Source organism: Macaca nemestrina, chromosome 1 (assembly GCF_043159975.1).
Source record: "Macaca nemestrina isolate mMacNem1 chromosome 1, mMacNem.hap1, whole genome shotgun sequence".
In the NCBI taxonomy this organism is placed as follows: Eukaryota; Metazoa; Chordata; class Mammalia; order Primates; family Cercopithecidae; genus Macaca; species Macaca nemestrina.
Window position 1 is genome coordinate 37665931 of NC_092125.1, and position 19500 is coordinate 37685430.

Consider the following 19500-nt stretch of genomic DNA (forward strand, 5'->3'; position numbering starts at 1 on the left):
CACCTTTCCAATAAATTTCCTTTTCTGTGAAAGAGGACTATGGTAATATATCATCAATTTTGATAAGAATTAAACAAGACAAAGTATGTGAAAGTATTGAGGTTATTAGAGGTTATACAAGTGTTTGTCATATATGTGTTATATAAAATACATATGTGTTAGAACCATTTATATATAATTATATATATAATTATATATTTATATATAATGAAAATTAGAATATATACACATTTAATACATGATCAGTATATGTTAGATTGTATTAAATGTTTGCTTTGCACAAGTTTTTCAATTCCTGCTTAATAATACATGTAATCACGTGTATTTCCAAAACCAGCTACCATTTCATCATTACTCTTATTTCTGCCTGACAGTTTTTCAGCTGCTTTTCCCCCTTTATAATATTTTGTGGGCTTTCTGTTAATGCAGTAGGATTTGTAACCAAATGCTCACAGATTTTCATTCCTTTTTCAACAGGTGGGTGCACTCAGTCCTGGGATTCCAGGAGTGTTTTTAGTAGTCAGTGAGTCTCACTAAAACCTGAGGGTCTTCTCCCAGGCTGGGCACCCAGCTGCCTTTCTCTATTTTTGGAAGGACCACAGAAAATCTCCTGTCAAAAGTTTAAAACTTTCCACTGCCTGTAAATAGGGTGATTCATCCCTTGTAAAATATAACCTGGTTTGATTACATATAACCTCACTCTGACATATCCTTCAGCTTTTTAAAAATTGCAGCTGTCTTGCTATAAGATGTCCCATTGCATATTTCATTTGTATTATTAGGCTATAAATCAGCAACAAAACAGAGAGATGCTCTTAAGAGAGACATTCTTCTTTTTAAGAGTGTTCTAAGAAAAAGGCATTGCCTTTGTATAGTTAAAGTGATTACCTTGCCGGTGAGCTACACTATTTAAAGGAAGCCCCCATAGGGAATGTATTAAAGAAGATACTCAACATTGAAAGAAACTAATCTTTGAGGGTTTGTAAAGATTAAATGTAGGAAAATATAATTTTTAAAGCTTAAAAACATTCCTAAATCACACATTTCAGAAGTACTCTTTTTTTTTTAACAGGTATAAAACGTAATTTAGTGAAATAGGAAAGACTTAGTAGTTAGATTTAAATATATTGGTTGTCTGATTCACAAATCTTGTTGAGGAAATTAACAAAATGGAAGCAAATCACAGCAATTAAATGGATCAAAATTGGCCTCATCTCCCCACCACCAGAATTTACCATTTTTATATATTGTTATAGATTTGTACATATACATAGAATTATTTTGGCTTTTATTTATGTAAATGTCAGACTACAAACATCATTTAAGCAACTTCATTTTTTTTCACTCAGCAATGCTTTTTTTAAACAAGCATTAAATGTTTTTAAGATGTACCCATTGTTTCTGTCTCACAACTGTTACAGTAAATGAGTCTATGATTCTAAGTCTTTGTTTGTTTGTTTGTTTAAAGCCAGCCTCAGGTTTGCTAAATCCCAGTTTGCTTTTGACATTACCAGAAATAAAGGAGGAAGAAACTAACTCCATTGCTTGGCTTTATTCCAAGAGCACTTCACTACTAATCTTAAGGAGAGATTAGCCAACAAAAGTGAAACGTGGATCTGAAGCAATATTCCTGATATGTAATTTAATCCTCAAAACTACTTTGTTCTGAACAACCAGATACTTAAGAAATGGATTTGTTCTGCCTTGGATTTCCAGCTAGTTCCTCCTAGTTTATCTCACTGATGGATGAATTAGTTCATCCACCCATTCAATGAGTTTTTATTAACTGTCAGCTAAATGCACAGCACTGCATTTAACAAGTTGTTTTAGTTTTGATTGTGAAGAACTAATTTTGTGAAGGGCATCTTTATTATTTTTATGTCATCTTTACATATTACAGGATGTACTTCCTAAATCCTAGTTACCTTTCCCAACCACTATGAACCAATAACTCAAACAAGGTGGTAGAGAAAATATAGGTGCTACCACGGATTTAGCTGTTTGTTCTATAGTTCCACCAAATCTTCAAGATGTATCCTATACTTCAAAAAAGATACATACCTTAAAATTAGAATTCCTGCTAATACTAAGTCCACAGAGGTTAAATTCGTTATTCTAGAGTCACAGGGCAAGTAATTGTGAGTACAATGTTTGCAATCAGATGTAGGTTAGATCAACAATATCCTGCTACTGAAATATGAAAGTTTTAAGCCCTTATAAACACTGAGCTATTTTATCACAAGAATTTCATTTTCAGCATCTGGTTTGTGCAAAATCAACGTTAATTATATTTATAGATTATTTGGGGTGTGGATTTTAAGATCTTTTTTAAAGTCAGGAAATAAATTCCCAGACCATCCAAAATGAATTTGTGCTTATTTGGGCTTGTTTGTTGCTAAATTCATTTAGGCACAATGTAGATTGAAGATCTCTCTGATCTTTTTCCTGGAGTGATGCCTTGACTTTCATAGATAGCAATACACTTTTACCTAGCAATAAAGCAGAACCCATCTGTTTTCATATTTACCAACAAGAGATTGTAAATAAAACCAATGAGGTAAAGGGCCCTGTTTTAATTTTACTAGACTCTGTTTAATTAGAGTTTCTTCTGTTCTAAGCTATGGCTTTTCATAATGGTCAGGTTAACTTCACATTTAAGAGAGTGAGATTCTGAGCCATTGATGAGCTCAAATTTCAAGTTTCTCTTTTTCTGTGTGGTAGACAAACATTGTTTCCTTACTGGTATTTTATCTGTGACTCCGAATGACTGAATACTCAAAGAACTTTAAGGTACATTCTACATGATTTTTTGTGTGTTTTGGTTTTTAGGTGTCTGATCAGCAACAGGTTCCATCATGTGCCCTCCCACAGAGTCTCAAAATCTCAGGGCAATTCCTTTGAGTTGAGTTGCTGTCTCAGGGCTGAGCAGCATCCATCATGAGACAAACACCATGTTGTTGAGGTAGACTCATACCTGGAGATCTGCCCAGTGAAAAACAGACTCTGCTTAGATTGTCCAGTGCATTCTCACCAAAGGCAAAGTCGCTGTGTTTTTCTTCTAAGGCTGTTAGGATGATTAAACAAATGGGCGAAAGCCCACTGAAAACACTACAATAAGGTATCATACCTCATGCTTAGCTGATACCTAGCCTGCACTGGTTTTGTTATTTAAATATTAACGTAATTCCACACTGATTGGTAAATAGCTGCTGACTTCCAACATCTAACAACCAAGGAGTTTACACCCAGTCCAACAAGGAGGGCCTCTGATTCTGCTCCATTCTGATTGGCTCCCAATTTTAGTGATTATGTTGTAATGTCCTTCCTGCCCAAAACAAAGGTGAAAATAAAAGTGAATGAGGCCAGACACGGTGGCTCATACCTGTAATCCCAGGACTTTGGGAGACTGAGAGGGGTGGATCACCTGAGGTCAGGAGTTCAAGACCAACATGGCCAACATGGTGAAACCCCGTCTCTACTAAAATTACATAAAGTTAGCTGGGCGTGGTGGCGGGCACCTGTTATCCCAGCTACTTGAGAGGCTGAGGAGGGAGAATCACTTGAACCCGGGAGGTGGAGGTTGCAGTGAGCCGAGATCGCACCATTGCACTCCAGCCTGGGCAACAAGAGCGGAAACTCCATCACACACACACACACACACACACACACACACACAAATTAGTCAGGCATGTGACCGGCGCCTGTACTCCCAGCTACTTGGGAGGCTGAGGCAGGAGAATCGCTTGACCCAGGGAGGTGGAGCTTGCAGTGAGCTGAGATGGCGCCACTGCACTCCAGCCTGGGCGACAGGGCGAGACTCCATCTCAAATAAAAAAAAAAAAAAGGAATGAAACAACAAATGTATACACAAACAGACTGTGGTTTACAAATATCACTTTTAGCTCCTAATGCTGAATAACAAATTATCCTGAAAGCTAGTGGATTAAAATAACAATATTTTGCTCACAAGTCTACAATTTGCGCATACTTGGCGGAGCAGCTTGTTGCTGTTCCAGTTGGTGTTAGCCAGGGTAGCTCGATGGTTGGTGTAATGGTTAATTTTATGTGTCAATTTAGCAAGGTCATGGGACCCAGATATTTGGTTAAACACCAGTCTGGATGTTGCTTTGAAGGTATTTTTTAAATAAGATTAACATTTAAATAAGTAAACTTTGAGTAAAGTAAATTATCTTCCATAATGTGTGTGGGGCTCATCCAATCAGTTTCTTAAGTAAAAACACACTGAGGAAACAGAAGAGAGGATTCTGCCAGCAGATTGCCTTTGGACTTAAGCTGCAACATCAACTTCCATGGGTCTCCGACTTGCTGGTCTACCCTGTAGATGTCAGACTTGCCAGCCTCTGTAATCATGTGATAACTTCTCTGGAGGACCCTGACTAAGACAGCTGGGAACTGGAATAATCTGAAGTCCTTACTCCATCACATGTCTGGTGGTTAACACTAGAAAGACTTAAACAATTGGGATTAGGACTACCTGGGGCTTCTTGGGCATCTCCATCTCATAGTCTTCCAGGATGGCAGCTTCAGGTGAACTTTTTTCATGTCCAAAGGCATTTGTCCCTAGAAAGAGAAAACAGAGCAGAATCTGAATTTTTTTATGACTTAACTTCTGAGGTCACATTGTATCATTCATGATGTCTTCTATTGGTTGAGGCCTTTACAAATGTCCACCCAGATTCAGGAAGAGGGAACTCAGACCCCATCTCTCAATGCAGAAATGTCAACATCACATTATAAGAAAAACATGTGGGATGAAATATACTGGTGCAGCCATCTTTGAAAAATACCATCTGCCTCACTAATGTTTTCAAATTCTAAAACATATTTTCTATTTATTTAGGGTTACTAATGCTTGATGCTCTGCTTTTTGAGTAGATCCACTCGTTAACCATTCTTTTTTTTTCTTTTTTTCACTGTAAGTGGTTATTTTATTATCAGAGAGATGTATACTTGAAAAACTTAATTTCCAGTTTTTAATTCCCCTAAATTTTTTATTTATTTATTTACTTTTGAGATAGTGTCTCACTTTGTCGCCTAGGCTGGAGTGCAGTGGTGCAATCTCGGCTCACTGCAACCTCTGCCTCCCAGTTCATGCAATTCTCCTGCCTCAGCTGGGAACCACCAGGCCCGGCTAATTTTTGCATTTTTAGTAGAGACGGGATTTCCCCATGTTGCCCAGGCTGGTCTCAAATTCCTGGCCTCAGGTGATCCCACCCACCTCAGCCTCCCAAAGTGCTGGGATTACAGGTGTGAGCCATTGCACCTGGCCATAATTCCCCTAAATTTTAGTATCTTGATTTTTTTTCTTAAAGTCACACAAAGTAAGTTCAATGTAAAACTAAGAAGTTTTCATGTGCCCCTTAAGGCTACAAAACTGTTTTATAAAAGAACATGTAATGAGAATGCAATTAACGAAATTGCCATCTAAGACAATTTAATCGTTTGGCTTGAGTGAATCCCAATTTGGACAATGTTAGCATTATCTTCGAGTCTCTTTTTACTTAGAACCAGCTGTTCTGCTTTTCCAAGCCTCTTTCTCTGGTAGGAATTTAGGTAGAGGAGGGGCTGGGTTGAGGCAAGAAGATGACCTCTCTTGGTTGGTATGAAAAAGTAGCTTAGAGCCAGGATAGGTAGAGTTGATGCTACCCTACCATTCCCAAGGGGGTAGTTACTTCTTACGGGAACTGCTGCTAATTTACCTTCGAGGTAGTTGCTGCTATTTTTTCTTAGATATAAATTTTGGCTTAAACTTTCAAAAACATAACAACTATACTTGTCTGTTCAGTGTTACAAAGAGGAAAAGTTTCTTGAGCCTCAAATCAGTGGGATATCATTTCAACTGAGTGAAGTTATTTTCTTGTAACCTTTATGCCTCCTTCTTGGCTGTTCTTTCGCCCAATCCCCACATGTATATTAAAATTCCTATTAATTATTTTTATTTTAAAAATTTGTTATTTAAGATTTTGAAAATAAAAAAGCTACAAAGATAATAATACACTCATCTGTGTATCCACACCTAGCTTAAGAAATCAAATGTTACCAACATAGTTGAAGCTTCCTATGTTCACCCTTACCACATAGTAATCTCTTCTGCTCCCTCAGGAGGTAATCGCTTTTCTGAATTTAGTATTTTTTATTCCTGAGCACTTAAAAATCTTTTACTACATTTGTCTATGTTCCTAAATAATCTATACCAGTACTGTGCATGCTTTTAAGCTTTATGGAAGTGGAACATACTATATATATCCATCTGCAAACTGCTTTTTATTTTTATTTTTTGAGATGGAGTCTCGCTCTGTCACCAGGCTGGAGTGCAGTGGCACGATCTCGGCTCACTACAACCTCTGCCTCCCAGGTTCAAGCGATTCTCTTGCCTCAGCCTCCCGAATAGCTGGGATTACAGGCACCCACCACCACACCCAGCTAATTTTTGTTTTTGTTTTTGTTTGTTTGTTTGTTTTTGAGATGGAGTTTTGCTCTTGTTGCCCAGGCTGGAGTGCAATGGTGGGATCTTGGCTCATGTCAACCTCGGCCTCCCGGATTCAAGCGATTCTCCTGTCTCAGCCTCCTGAGTAGCTGGTACTATAGGCATGCACCACCACACCCGGCTAATTTTTTGTATTTTTAGTAGAGATGGGGTTTGTCCATGTTGGTCAGGCTGGTCTCAAACTCCCGACCTCAGATGATCCACCCACCTCGGCCTCCCAAAGTTCTGGGATTACAGGCGTGAGCCACTACGTCTGGCCTGCAACGTGCTTTTTAAAAATTATATTTATGTGATTGTGAAAATGGCCATACTTCCCGAGGTAATTTATAGATTCAATGCCATCCCCATTAAGCTACCAATGACTTTCTTCACAGAATTGGAAAAAACTACTTTAAAGTTCACATGGAACCAAAAAAGAGCCCACATTGCCAAGACAATCCTAAGCCAAAAGAACAAAGCTGGAGGCATCATGCTACCTGACTTCAAACTATACTACAAGGCTACAGTAACCAAAACAGCATGGTACTGGTACCAAAACAGATATATAGACCAATGGAACAGAACAGAGGCCTCAGAAATAATACCACATATCTACAACCCTCTGATCTTTGACAAACCTGACAAAAACAAGAAATGGGGAAAGGATTCCCTATTTAATAAACGGTGCTGGGAAAACTGGCTAGCCATATGTAGAAAGCCGAAACTGGATCCCTTCCTTACACCTTATGCAAAAATTAATTCAAGATGGATTAGAGATTAAAATGTTAGACCTAAAACCATAAAAACCCTAGAAGAAAACCCAGGCAATACCATTCAGGACATAGGCATGGGCAAGGACTTCAAGTCTAAAACACCAAAAGCAATGGCAACAAAAGCCAAAATTGACAAATGGGATCTAATTAAACTAAAGAGCTTCTGCACAGCAAAAGAAACTACCATCAGAGTGAACAGGCAACCTACAGAATGGGAGAAAATTTTTGCAATCTACTCATCTGACAAAGGGGTAATATCCAGAACCTACAAAGAACTCAATCAAATTTACAAGAAAAAAACAAACAACCCCATCAAAAAGTGGGCAAATGATATGAACAGACACTTCTCAAAAGAAGACATTTATGCAGCCAACAGACACATGAAAAAATGCTCATCATCACTCGCCATCAGAGAAATGCAAATCAAAACCACAATGAGATACCATCTCACACCAGTTAGAATGGCGATCATTAAAAAGTCAGGAAACAGGTGCCAGAGAGGATATGGAGAAATAGGAACACTTTTACACTGTTGGTGGGACTGTAAACTAGTTCAACCATTGTGGAAGACAGTGTGGCGACTCCTCAAGGATCTAGAACTAGAAATACCATTTGACCCAGCCATCCCATTACTGGGTATATACCCAAAGGATCATAAATCATGCTACTATAAAGACACATGCACACGTATGTTTATTGCAGCACTATTCACAATAGCAAAGACTTGGAACCAATCCAACTGTCCATCAAGAACAGACTGGATTAAGACAATGTGGCACATATACACCATGGAATACTATGCAGCCATAAAAAAGGATGAGTTCACGTCCTCTGTAGGGACATGGATGCAGCTGCAAACCATCATTCTCAGCAAACTATTGCAAGAACAGAAAACCAAACACTGCATGTTCTCACTCATAGGTGGGAATTGAACAATGAGAACCCTTGGACACAGGAAGGGGAACATCACACACCGGGGCCTGTTGCGGGGTGGGGGAAGCAGGGAGGACTAGCATTAGGAGATATACCTAATGTAAATGACAAGTTAATGGGTGCAGCACACTAACATGGCACATGTATACATATGTAACAAACCTGCACATTGTGCACATGTACCCTAGAACATAAAGTATAATAAAAAAATAAAATAAATAAAAATTATATTTATGTGATACATCCTTAAACTTATTTTCACTGTTTCTTGGTCTTTCATTATATGAATATTCCTCAGTTTACTACCCATTCTTCTATTGACGGCCATGTTATTTCCCATTTTTGCTATTATAAACGATGCTTCTGTAAAATTCCTGGTACTTGTCTCCTTGTGCACCTGGGTGAGTTTCTTATGGCAGTGAACCATTTAATCCAAGTCTGCAGTGAGATAAGAAGTTTGTGTAAGAATATATATCATCATACTGTCTCCTTCATTAAGGAAGTCTTATCTTAAAAAATGTCAGCTTAGCTGGGCGTGGTGGCTCATGCCTGTAATCCCAGCACTTTGGGAGACCAAGGCGGGTCAGGAGATCAAGACCAGCCTGGCTAACATGGTGAATCCCCGTCTCTACTAAAAATACAAAAAGTTAGTCGGGCGTGGTGGCAGGCACCTGTAGTCCCAGCTACTCAGGAGGCTGAGGCAGGAGAATGGCGTGAACCCGGAAGGCGGAGCTTGCAGTGAGCCAAGATCACGCCGCTGCACTCCAGCCTGGGTGACAGAGCGAGACTCCATCTCAAAAAAAAAAAAGTCAGCTCGTCCCTAAATAGTATGTTTAGGGACATAGTTGATTTACATCCTTGCATGAGCTCTTTATCTTATTGGTCTAGTAACAAAGAGTTTGAGAATGTGGACTATTTTGAATGAAATTGTTGGGTCATGGGCATATCTTCAATTTTACTGCATATTTCCAAAATGTTTTATAAAATCATTGTACCAACTTACACAGCCATCAGAAGTGAATTAAAAACTCCCATTGTTTCACATCTTTGCCAACATGTAATATCATTAGACCTTTTAAATTTTGCAAATCTGGATATAAAGTTTGGCTTAAACTCTGATAAAAGCATCAAGTGGCTTCTCAGTATGGTTTTATTTTCTCTTTCCTTGATTGTTAATGATATAAAGCATCTTGCCATTTTTCAGAAACTGGTTTTTAGGCTGGGCATGGTGGCCACTCATGCCTATAATTCTAGCACTTCTGAAGGTAGAGGTGGGAGAATAGCTTGGTCCCAGAGTTTAAGACCAGCCTGGGCAATGTGACCTGATATCTACTAAAAATATAAAAATTAGCCAGGTGTGGTGGCATGTACCTGTGGTCCCAGCCACTTGGGAGGCTGAGATGGGAGGATCACTTGAGTCCAAGGAGTTTGAGGTTACAGTGAGCTGTGATCATGCCACTCCAGCCTGGCCCATAGAGTGAAACCCTGTGTCAAAAAAAATATAAGGCCAGATGTAATGACTCATGTCTATAATCCCAGCAATTTGGGAGGCTGAGGCGGGTGGATCACTTGAGCTCAGGAGTTTGAGACAAGCCTGGTCAATGAAGTGATAACCCATCTCTACAAAAAATACAAAAACTAGGCGGGTGTGGTGGCACACGCCTGTAGTCCCAGCTACTCAGGAAGCTTAGGTGAGAGGATAGCTTGAGCCTGGGAGGTTTCAGTGAGCCAAGATCATGCCCCTGCTCTCCAGCCTGGGGGACAGAGCTAGACCCTGTCTCAAAAAAATATAAAATAAAGTCAGATGAAATAAGATAAAATAAGATAAAATAGTTTTTAGTGTTTTTATAAGCATTGAACTTTTCTGGACTTTTGCTGCTAATCTTCAATTTTTCTTTATTCATATCTTCCTTTTATTCAGTGTTTCAAAGGTAAACCATGTTTGCTTATTGCTTTTTAATCTCTTTTTCCTATTTCTTTCTCCTTTTATCATTTCATTCTTGCCTGTGGAATGTTATGCTTCTATGACTGGCTTTCTGCTTTTCTACCTCTACCGTTACTTTTTCCTGGCTCAGGTTCTCTCAGAATCCTTCTTTTCTGGCCAGTTGCAGTGGCTCACGCCTGTTATCCCAACACTTTGGGAGGCCAGTGCAGGAGGACTCCTTAATCCCAGGAGTTCAAGACCAGCCTAGGTAACACCGCGACACTCCATCTCTACAAGAAATACAAAAATTAGCTGACTGCGCGACTGCACCCCACGCCGGACAACAGAGTGAGACCCTGTCTCAAAACAAACAAACAAAGAATCCTTCCTTTTGGTAAAGGTTATGTCTTTGGTAAAGGTCATTATTCATGCATGCAACTAAACAAGACTCAGGGGTGTAATAATAGAAGCAACTTTATTTTCTTCTCCCACTGTCCTTAGTGGGGAAATTCCTTTTATTCCTGCACAAAAACTTAGGCTAGCCCCATGACTTTTCTCATCCATTGTAGTTAATAAAAGTCTTATATCACATTAGCTTGCAAACACAGCATTAATTCAGTAAAAAATATTCAGCCCAGTATATGAATCAACATTTTAATCTTTACACAAAGGTACAACTTCTATCCTTTTGGATCTAGGACTTCCTGCAGTAGTGCTGCCTCCTTCCACGAAGTCAGGCATGGTCCTTCTTTTCTCTTTTCCTATCTGGACTATATCCCTTTCCTCAGGTTTGCTAATTATGATTCCTACCCTGCCCAGGGTGGAAGGCAGGGAACTGGGGAGTCAGGGAAGAGCCGTAAGGGAGACAAGAACATTCTTACGTGACTGGTGCTATTGTAAGGTGGCTTTGTCTCAGGCTTGGTAGATGGGTAAAGCCCATTGTTTCTCTTAGAGGTCCTGGGTTCTTTAAAGATTCTCCTGCTCAGCCTCTGCAGCTACAACTCTCTGCATGTGTATATTGCCTCTCCTTTGGGTGGCCATTCCCAGTGTCCCGTAGCCAAATATTCCTCTTTCTCTGAGGTCCACTCACGCTGGTAGGCTACCTCCTTAGGGGGATTCCTTCAATTTTAATTTTTTTTTTTTTAAGACAGAGTCTGGCTCTGTCACCTAGGCTAGAGTGCAGTGGCACAATCTTGGCTCACTGCAACCTCCACCTTCTGAGTTTAAACAATTCTCCCTGCCTCAGCCTCCTGACTAGCTGGCATTATAGGCGCCCACCACCATGCCCAGTTAATTTTTGTATTTTTAGTAGAGACAGGGTTTTGCCATGTTGGCTAGGCTGGTCTTAAACTCCTGACTTAGGTGATCCATCCACCTTGGACTTCCAAAGTGCTGGGATTTTAATATCCTCCTCCTCCTCCTCCTTCTCCTTCTTCTTCTTCTTTAGGAAAATGCCTATTCTCTTTTTTTGGTGACAGGGTCTCACTCTGTCACCCAGGCTGGAGTGTAGTGGCACAGTCATGACTCACTGCAGCTTCAACCTCCTGGGCTCAAGTGATCTCCCCACCTCAGCCTCTTGAGTAGCTGGGACTACAGTCCCGTGCCACCAGGCCCAGCTAATTTTTTGTAGAGACAAAGTTTCATCATGTTGCCCAGGCTGGTCTCGAACTCTGGGCTCAAGTGATCTGCCCACCTCGGCCTGCTAAAGTGTTGGGATTACAAGCATGAGCCACTGCGGCTGGCCTAACTCCCATTTCAGAGCAGCAACACTTACCTTCCCTGCCACCATCCTCTACTCTGCTATCAAGGTTGCTGTGCCTTTTTCAGGCCTGAATCCAGTTACAGGCTACTCTGCCTTTCAGATTCTGGCCCACGCATCAAGCTCTCCATATTGTCTTCTCAATGCCCCTATTACGAGCTTAAGGAAGAAGCCACCTCCACACCCCACTGCCTATCCAAAGAAATCTTCCTGTCAAACCCTTTGAATGTACAATTTCTCCATCCTTTCATATCAGTGACCAGGTTGAAGGGTCTTGCATGAGGAAGTTCAAGAATCACATACTTGGTCTCATATATCTCCTCCTAAAATGTGCATCTTAAGGGCCAGGCGCGTGGTTCACGCCTGTCATCCCAGCACTTTGGGAGGCCAAGCCAGGCAGATCACTTAAGATCAGAAGCTTGAGACCAGCCTGCCCAACATGGTGAAACCCTATCTCTAGTAATAATACAAAAATTTGCCAGGTGTGATGGTGTGCACCTGTAGTTCCAGCTACTCGGGAGACTGGGGCAGGAGAATTGCTTGAACCCAGGAGGCAGAGGTTGCAGTGAGCCGAGATCACGCCACTGCACTCCAGCCTGGGCAACAGAGCAAGGCTCTGTATCAAAGAAAAAAAGTGCATCTTGACCAACCTGGGCAACATGGCAAGACCTCGTCTCTGCAAAAATACAAAAATTAGCCAGGTGTTGTGCATGTAGTCCCAGCTACTGGGTAGACTGAGGTAGGAGGATCACCTGAGCTCCAGAGGTTGAGATTGCAGTGAGCTGTGACCGTGCCCCTGTACTCCAGCCTGGGTGACAGAGTAAGACCTACTCTAAAAAATAAAAATAATTATAATGTGCATCTTCATGTATACATATGAAACAAACCTGCACATTGTGCACATGTACCCTAGAACATAAAGTATAATAAAAATAAAAAAATAAAATAAAAAATATGCAATACATTGAAATACATTTTTAGGTAACTATATCTTATGTTTATATAGAGTTAACCTTAGCATCAATTTTTAATTATAAAACTCTTTAAGATGAATGAGGCTATTGTGAATAACTTCCTTTTAAAAAATCTGGTAGTTTTAAATATTTACACCTAAACTAAAAACACACAAGCACTCTTATATACAACACTGAATAGCAGACGGGATCATTTCCTAAGATGTAGTATCAAAGAAAAAAAACCAGATTGTACTATTTCTATTTGGACAGCAGTAAGATGAATGGTAAAGAACTTCCAAGAGATACCTGTGAATAAACATGGCAAAAACATTTTTTAAGTGATTTTAAAAATAACTTTTATGGTGCAAGCATCTGTAAGCGTATACCAACTATGGCGCAAGACATAAATGTCTGTTGTCTTTTATATTAAATATTGAATATATTTACATTAATTTAAAAAATGTGCATCTTGTGTGCCTGTCTCACAACTTACTCTGGTTGCTGCTATCAGTTTGTTTTGGGACCTCACTCAAAAATTTCAACTTTTAACTTTCAATTGTAGTCAAATATGGTTAAATGCTGCCTTTGTAGATATGCCTTTTTTTTTTCTTTCTGGATTTGATATCATAGAGGTTTCTATGATCAATATTTCCTTGGCTGTGTGCTCATGTACTCATACTCACATATATATACACAAACATTTATATACATGAAGATAGATGGTTATGCCTATTTTCTTATCAAAGACATTTATTTTTGATAAATTTTAGTTTTTTCATAATTCTGCCCAGCAGAATAACAAATCCCCTAGAAAAGTGCAAGACTAAGCCAAAAGACCGACTCTAGAAAAAATAAAAGTAACCAGAAAACCTATCCCTAAACTTGGTATCTGCATAGCGTTTTAAAATGAAAGGGAAATTTGTTCTGCTTGAATTTATTATTGAAAACGTGGCGGACAAGATTATAGACCAGATTTGGCATCTAGGCTTGACATTTCCTTAGGAATGCCTTTAGTTAATCCTGACACATAATTTTATTCAATGAACTACAAATAGTGAATGACATAATTACAGCACCAAAGCTGTATCTGCCATTTCTTAGTTTGTTGTCTAGAGATCAATATCAAATTTTGCATTCCCAGGAAAGAAAACATCACTATTCACCTAGAATTTAAATTCAACAAATACATTTAATTCAACAAATATTGAATACCTAACTATATGCAAGGCACTGATTCAGTGTATTAAAAATAGTAAAAAGAAGCAACATTTTTCAGCACCTATTATGTGCCAACTATGTGTCCTTCACATGTGTTATTTCTTTTTCAACACAGGTTTATTGATATATACTTCACATATCATACAATTCACCCACTTAAAGCATACAATTCAATGGGTCTTAGTATGTTCACAGAGTTGTGTGACCGTTGCCACTATCAATTTTAGAACATTTTCATCACATAAAAAAGAAACTCCGGGGCCAGGCGCAGTGGCTCACGCCTGTAATCCCAACACTTTGGGAGGCTGAGGCGGGCGGATCACCTGAGGTTGGGAGTTCGAGACCAGCCTGACCAACATGGAGAAACTTCATCTCTACTAAAAATACAAAATTAGCTGGGCATGGTGGTGCATGCCTGTAATCCCAGCTACTTGGGAAGGCTGAGGCAGGAGAATCACTTGAGTCCAGGAGGCAGAGGTTGCAGTGAGCCGAGATCGTACCATTGCACTCCAGCCTGGACAACAAGAGCGAAACTCTGTCTAAAAAAAAAAAAAAGAAAAAAAGAAAAGAAAAAGAAAGATGAGGCACGGTGGCTCATGCCTGCTCATGCCTGTAATCCCAGCACTTTGGAAGGCTGAGGCAGGCGGATCACCTGAGGTCAGGAGTTCAAGACCAGCCTGTCCAACATGGTGAAACCTTGTCTCTACAAAAATGCAAAAATTCATATGGCATGATGGTGGGTGCCTGTAATCCCAGCTACTCAGGAAGCTGAAGTGGAAGAATTGCTTGAACCTGGGAGATGGAGGTTGCAGTGAGCTGAGATCGTATTATTGCACTCCAGCCTGGGCGACAGAGCGAGACTCCCTCTCAAAATAAAAGGAAACTCCATAACCACTAGTAGTCATTTCCCATTTCTCCTCCCCTCCCCTATGTCTATTCCACTTCCCAGTCCCAGGCAATCACTTACCTACCTTCTGTCTCTGTATATTTGTATATTCTGAACACATTTTATATTCTACATGTGTTATTTTTTTTAATACTTACACAAACCAATGAGGTAGGTACCATTGCAATCTCCACTGTACACAAGTGGAAACTGAGTCATGAAGAGGTTAAGTACCCTGACTAAAGTTATATGGCCAGTAAGTGGTTCAGCCAGGCTTTATTTATTTATTTATTTATTTATTTATTTATTTATTTGAGACAGAGTCTCACTCCATCAGCCAGGCTGGAATGCAGTGGTGCAATCTTGGCTTGCTGCATCCTGTGCCTCCTGGGTTCAAGCAATTCTCGTGCCTCAGCCTGCCAAGCAGCTGAGACTACAGGTGTTCACCACCATGCCTGGCTAATTTTTTGTATTTTTGGTAGAGATGGGGTTTCATTATGTTGGCCAGTCTGGTCTCAAACTCCTGCCTTCAAGTGATCCACCCACCCTGGCCTCCCAAAGTGCTGGGATTATGGGGGTGAGCCACAGCTAAGGTTTAGACCCAGAATTTAAATTCTAGATGAATAGTTATGTTTTCTTTCCTGGGAATGCAAAATTTGATATTGATCTCTAGACAATGAATTAATAGACAGATACAGCTTTGGCGATATAATGATGTCATTCGCTATTTGTAGAATTCATGCTTTTAATCCACTACGTAGGAGACAAAGGTCCTTAGAATCTAACATGATCATGAGGTATAAGACACAAGGAGAACTATTGATAGTAGATACCGCTCTAAGCAGGAGACACAGCATCACACAGTTCAGGGGTGGAAGAGCATCTGGAAAGTATGAGCAATCAAGGATTTTTTTCTGTAGTAGTTAACTTCTCAGTTGGCACTTAGAGAATGTAGCAGAAATTGAGAACTGGGGTAAGATGTGTTCCAGGTTAGGGAACAAAGGCCTAGAGGTAGGAATGAACAGGTTGTTTCTCAGATCCAGTGTGGTTTGAATGTAACATTCTCAATCAGTGTATCACTTCCCATTTTGTGACATTAGCACTGTTTATTTCTGTCTTTTAATGTCAAGCTCTTGACAGATATTATTTCTAATCTTTAAGACAATCCTACAGGGTAAATATCATTGACCTTGATATAGACGAGAAGATTGAGGTTCTTGAGGGTCATAGGGCAAGTAAGTGATAGAGCCAAGATTTGCATAAGAGTCTTTCTGATGTTACATTCCTGCCCTTTTTACTTTATTGTGCTGTCTTACTTCAGGGAGATGGAAAGTTAGGTTGGTGCCATACTGAGAAAAGCCTTGATGGCTGAGGCGAAAAGTTTTTACTTACCTTGGCAGGTAGAGACATGGTAGAGATAAAAGTCAAGCTGAACTGTGGAAATACTACTATAATCATTTGGGCAGTAGAAATGAGAGTCTAAATTAGGAGGGCAGTGGTGCAACTGGACAAAAGGGAAGTACATATAAGAAATATGCATCAATGGTATTTAGAGACTTAATAACTGACTCGGTGGGAGCAAGGCATACAGAGGAGTATGTAATATTTCTGAAACTTTGGTCCTCTTAGTTCTCAGAAGAGTGTTCTGTGACAGCCATGAACAGAAATACAGGGGAAAAGAGGAGGAGCTGGCCGTGTAAGACTCAGGAGAGGAAAAATGATAAGCTTAATTTGGGAGCTGAAAGTGCTGGTGGCTTCTGTATCTATGTGAAGATAGGTAACAGGTAATTGGAGATTTAGTCTAGGGCCAAGATCTAGTTATCCAAAAAGTGGTGAGAGTCAAGGCCATAGTAATCAACAAAGAATATAAAGAAAAATCCAATCTTAATGTCTACTAAAAAGTAGGAGAAATAGGAAGCCATATTGAACACCTATTACCGGCCTAACACTGTGGAGACGTCTGGGAAAGGCAAAAAACCTTTTCGCATTACGCTTCCAATCTTTTTCCAGAGATTAATTACTCTCATGAAACTATATGCAACTAGTACAAAACTTGACAGACTCAGGGCCAATCTGTAGGGTAAACACAAGAGTAACAGGATATTAGAAAAGAAAGACATTGATGTGCTTGGGGAATTTAGGAGGCAAGGAGAAGACGGACCAACACAAGGTATAAGAAGTAGAAATTGTGCATAGGCTGATACTAGGGTAACCCTGCTCCAAGCACAGTGACAGAACTTTAGTGTTTTCTCTGTTGCCAAGGGGATAGCATGGGGCTGAAAAAGTATAAACGGGCTTTTGGGGTAAAGGAGATCCCAAATCTTATATCTCCCTCTGATTGATGGTATAAAATTGGGCAAATTACTTAGCTTTTTCAGTACTTGTTTCTCTTTCCTTTTCTTTTCTTTTATCTTTCTTTCTTTCTTTCTTTTTTTTTAGAGGGAGTCTCACTCTGTTAACAGCCCAGGCTGGAGTGCAGTGGTGCGATCTCGACTCACTGCAACCTCAGCACCCCAGGTTCAAGCGATTCTCCTGCCTCAGCCTCCCGAGTAGCTGGGATTACAGGCACTCGCTACCACGCCCGGCTAATTTTTGTATTTTTAGTAGAGACGGGGTGTCATCATCTTGGCCAGGCTGGTCTTGTACTCCTGACCTCGTGATCCACCCGCCTCGGCCCCCCGAAGTGCTCAGATTATAGGCGTGAGCCACCGTGACCGGCCAGTACGTGTTTCTTCGTTTTAAAAAAGTGAGTATATTTAATAAGGTGGTTGTTTACATTCAGTAAAATAACGCATGAAAAGCATCTAACACAGGGCTTTAAACAGCAAGACTGGGCAAAATCTAAATAACACTTTCCTTATGTTGTCTTTTTTGCTACCACTTCCACCATACGATTACCCACATTTCCTGTCCCCTCCAGTGCAGCTTCCTGGAGACATTTTACACGTATACAGGACTTCTGCACATCCCATTCAGGTATAGCTGTAGGCCCTACAAAGAGGGATCATTACTGCCTCCTGCTGTCATTGATATTCGACAAACATTTATTGAGCACCTACAATGTCCTAGTTACTGTGCTAGGCCATTTTGGGGCATAGAGAGATAAAAGAGACCTTAACGTCTTCAAGACACTTGATGAGAAACAATCTCTGGGTAAATAACTATCGGAGTTCAGAGGGTGGACAGAAGTGATGGGCGAGTCTGTGTCCAGTGAGCACCTAGTGGAAGGTGGCATTATTTGCAGAAGAGAGGTCCTTTCAGCCAAGTCTTGACAGATGATTTCACCACGCGGAGATTGGGAAATAAAGACAAAGATATGAGAAGACATGTTGGCCACAGAGGGCCTCTCAAAGCACTGTTACAGCAAAGCCAATACTTAATGGGAGGAAACTCCGTTTTACTTGCGTGGAGTCTTAAGTCATTAGAGTGCATGTTAAACAGAATTGTAACCCTCGCGAATAAAACGGCCACAGTGACAGTAGTAGGTAACCGCAGAGCTGCAACTACTCTGACAGGGGTGACGATTTATTTGGACGACAATTGGTGAAACATTGTAAACTCTCAGAAGCTGCCGTTTCCAGACTTTTGAGTTCATTCTTGTCAAATCCCCAGCTTGTTTTCTCAGCCCGGGGTGAAATGCGCAGCCAAAAGGCCCAATGAGCGTCAAAGGGAAAGGGCAGGGGTGGTCTCTTCTGCGGATATACCTTGGCTCCTCCCGAGTCCTACGAGTTTAAACTTCGCCACGCCAAACATGGCTTCCTCGCGGTTCCGCTCCTTGTTTTATCTTGCTCCCACCTTTCGGCCACACTCAACATGGCCCTAACCGAAGGTTGGCATTTCTGTGGCACTGTCTCAGGACAGTTCTCGCGAGGTTTGCCTGGGCCCGACTGTTCCCGCCCTGCCTCGCGCCGCCGCCACAGCCACTGCCGCTGGCGCCGCTCCTCCTCCGTGTCAGTTGTTGGGCTGTAATGGCGACTGGGCCGCCCCTGCCGAAGTGACTCCCGGGCGGGGGAGCGGGGCCAGACCTGCGCCAGAGGGAACTGCAGAGAGCCGCAGCTCGGGGGGTGGCTTGCCCTAGGGGAGGGGAGGCAGCCTTTTCGCCTCGTCTTCCTTGCCAGCGGACCGGCGGATCCCCGGAGCCGGTGCGAGGCGGGCACCCGGTGCGTCCCCGGAGCGGGGAGGCCAGGCCGGGCAGCCCTGGGGCCGGTCGGGGCGGCGTCACTGCACCCTCCGCCAGGTCCCGCGGGATGCACCGTGGGAGCCGAGGGCGGAGGCGACACTCTCAGGTGAGCTCCGGTAGGACCTGGCTGGGACCGCGGAGTCTCGCTCACCCTCAACTGTCTCTGTCCGCGGTCCCGGGTCCCCGGTGGCGGCGAGAGAGGCGGGGCCGGGCGCGGAGAGTTTTAGCCCTGCTTGGCGTCCCCCTCGGGGAACCTCCCTGGGTTCTGAAGCTTTTGGGGGACCTAGGTTTCGGGTCCCACCAGTGCCTGCTGAAGACGGAATTTCCTTCCTTACCTGCCAGTGTCCTCCCGCCTCGTCTGCCCCTCCTCTAGCCTGCAGAGAG

The 19500-nt window shown here is 41.5% G+C and overlaps 1 protein-coding gene and 1 long non-coding RNA gene across 7 annotated transcripts in view; one reads left to right on the forward strand and one right to left on the reverse strand.

The window, feature by feature from the left end:
• Window positions 1-18771, reverse strand: part of LOC105484935 (uncharacterized) — a 31863-nt gene extending 13092 nt beyond the window's left edge. The window contains exons 1-3 of the long non-coding RNA XR_011611570.1: window positions 18641-18771; window positions 4496-4581; window positions 2975-3064 (exon numbers count right to left, since the gene is read on the reverse strand). This is a non-coding gene — a long non-coding RNA (uncharacterized lncRNA). The remainder of the gene's footprint in view (window positions 1-2974; window positions 3065-4495; window positions 4582-18640) is intronic.
• Window positions 17664-19500, forward strand: part of LOC105484936 (centrosomal protein 350) — a 160477-nt gene continuing 158640 nt past the window's right edge. For 4 of the 6 annotated variants that reach the window (XM_071076394.1, XM_071076414.1, XM_071076409.1 and 1 more), the window contains exon 1: window positions 19085-19222. The gene's annotated coding sequence lies outside the window, so the exon portion shown is untranslated. Of the gene's footprint in view, window positions 17683-19084; window positions 19223-19380 lie in introns of those variants that run through there. The other 2 variants (XM_071076405.1, XM_071076398.1) reach the window with 2 other exon arrangements.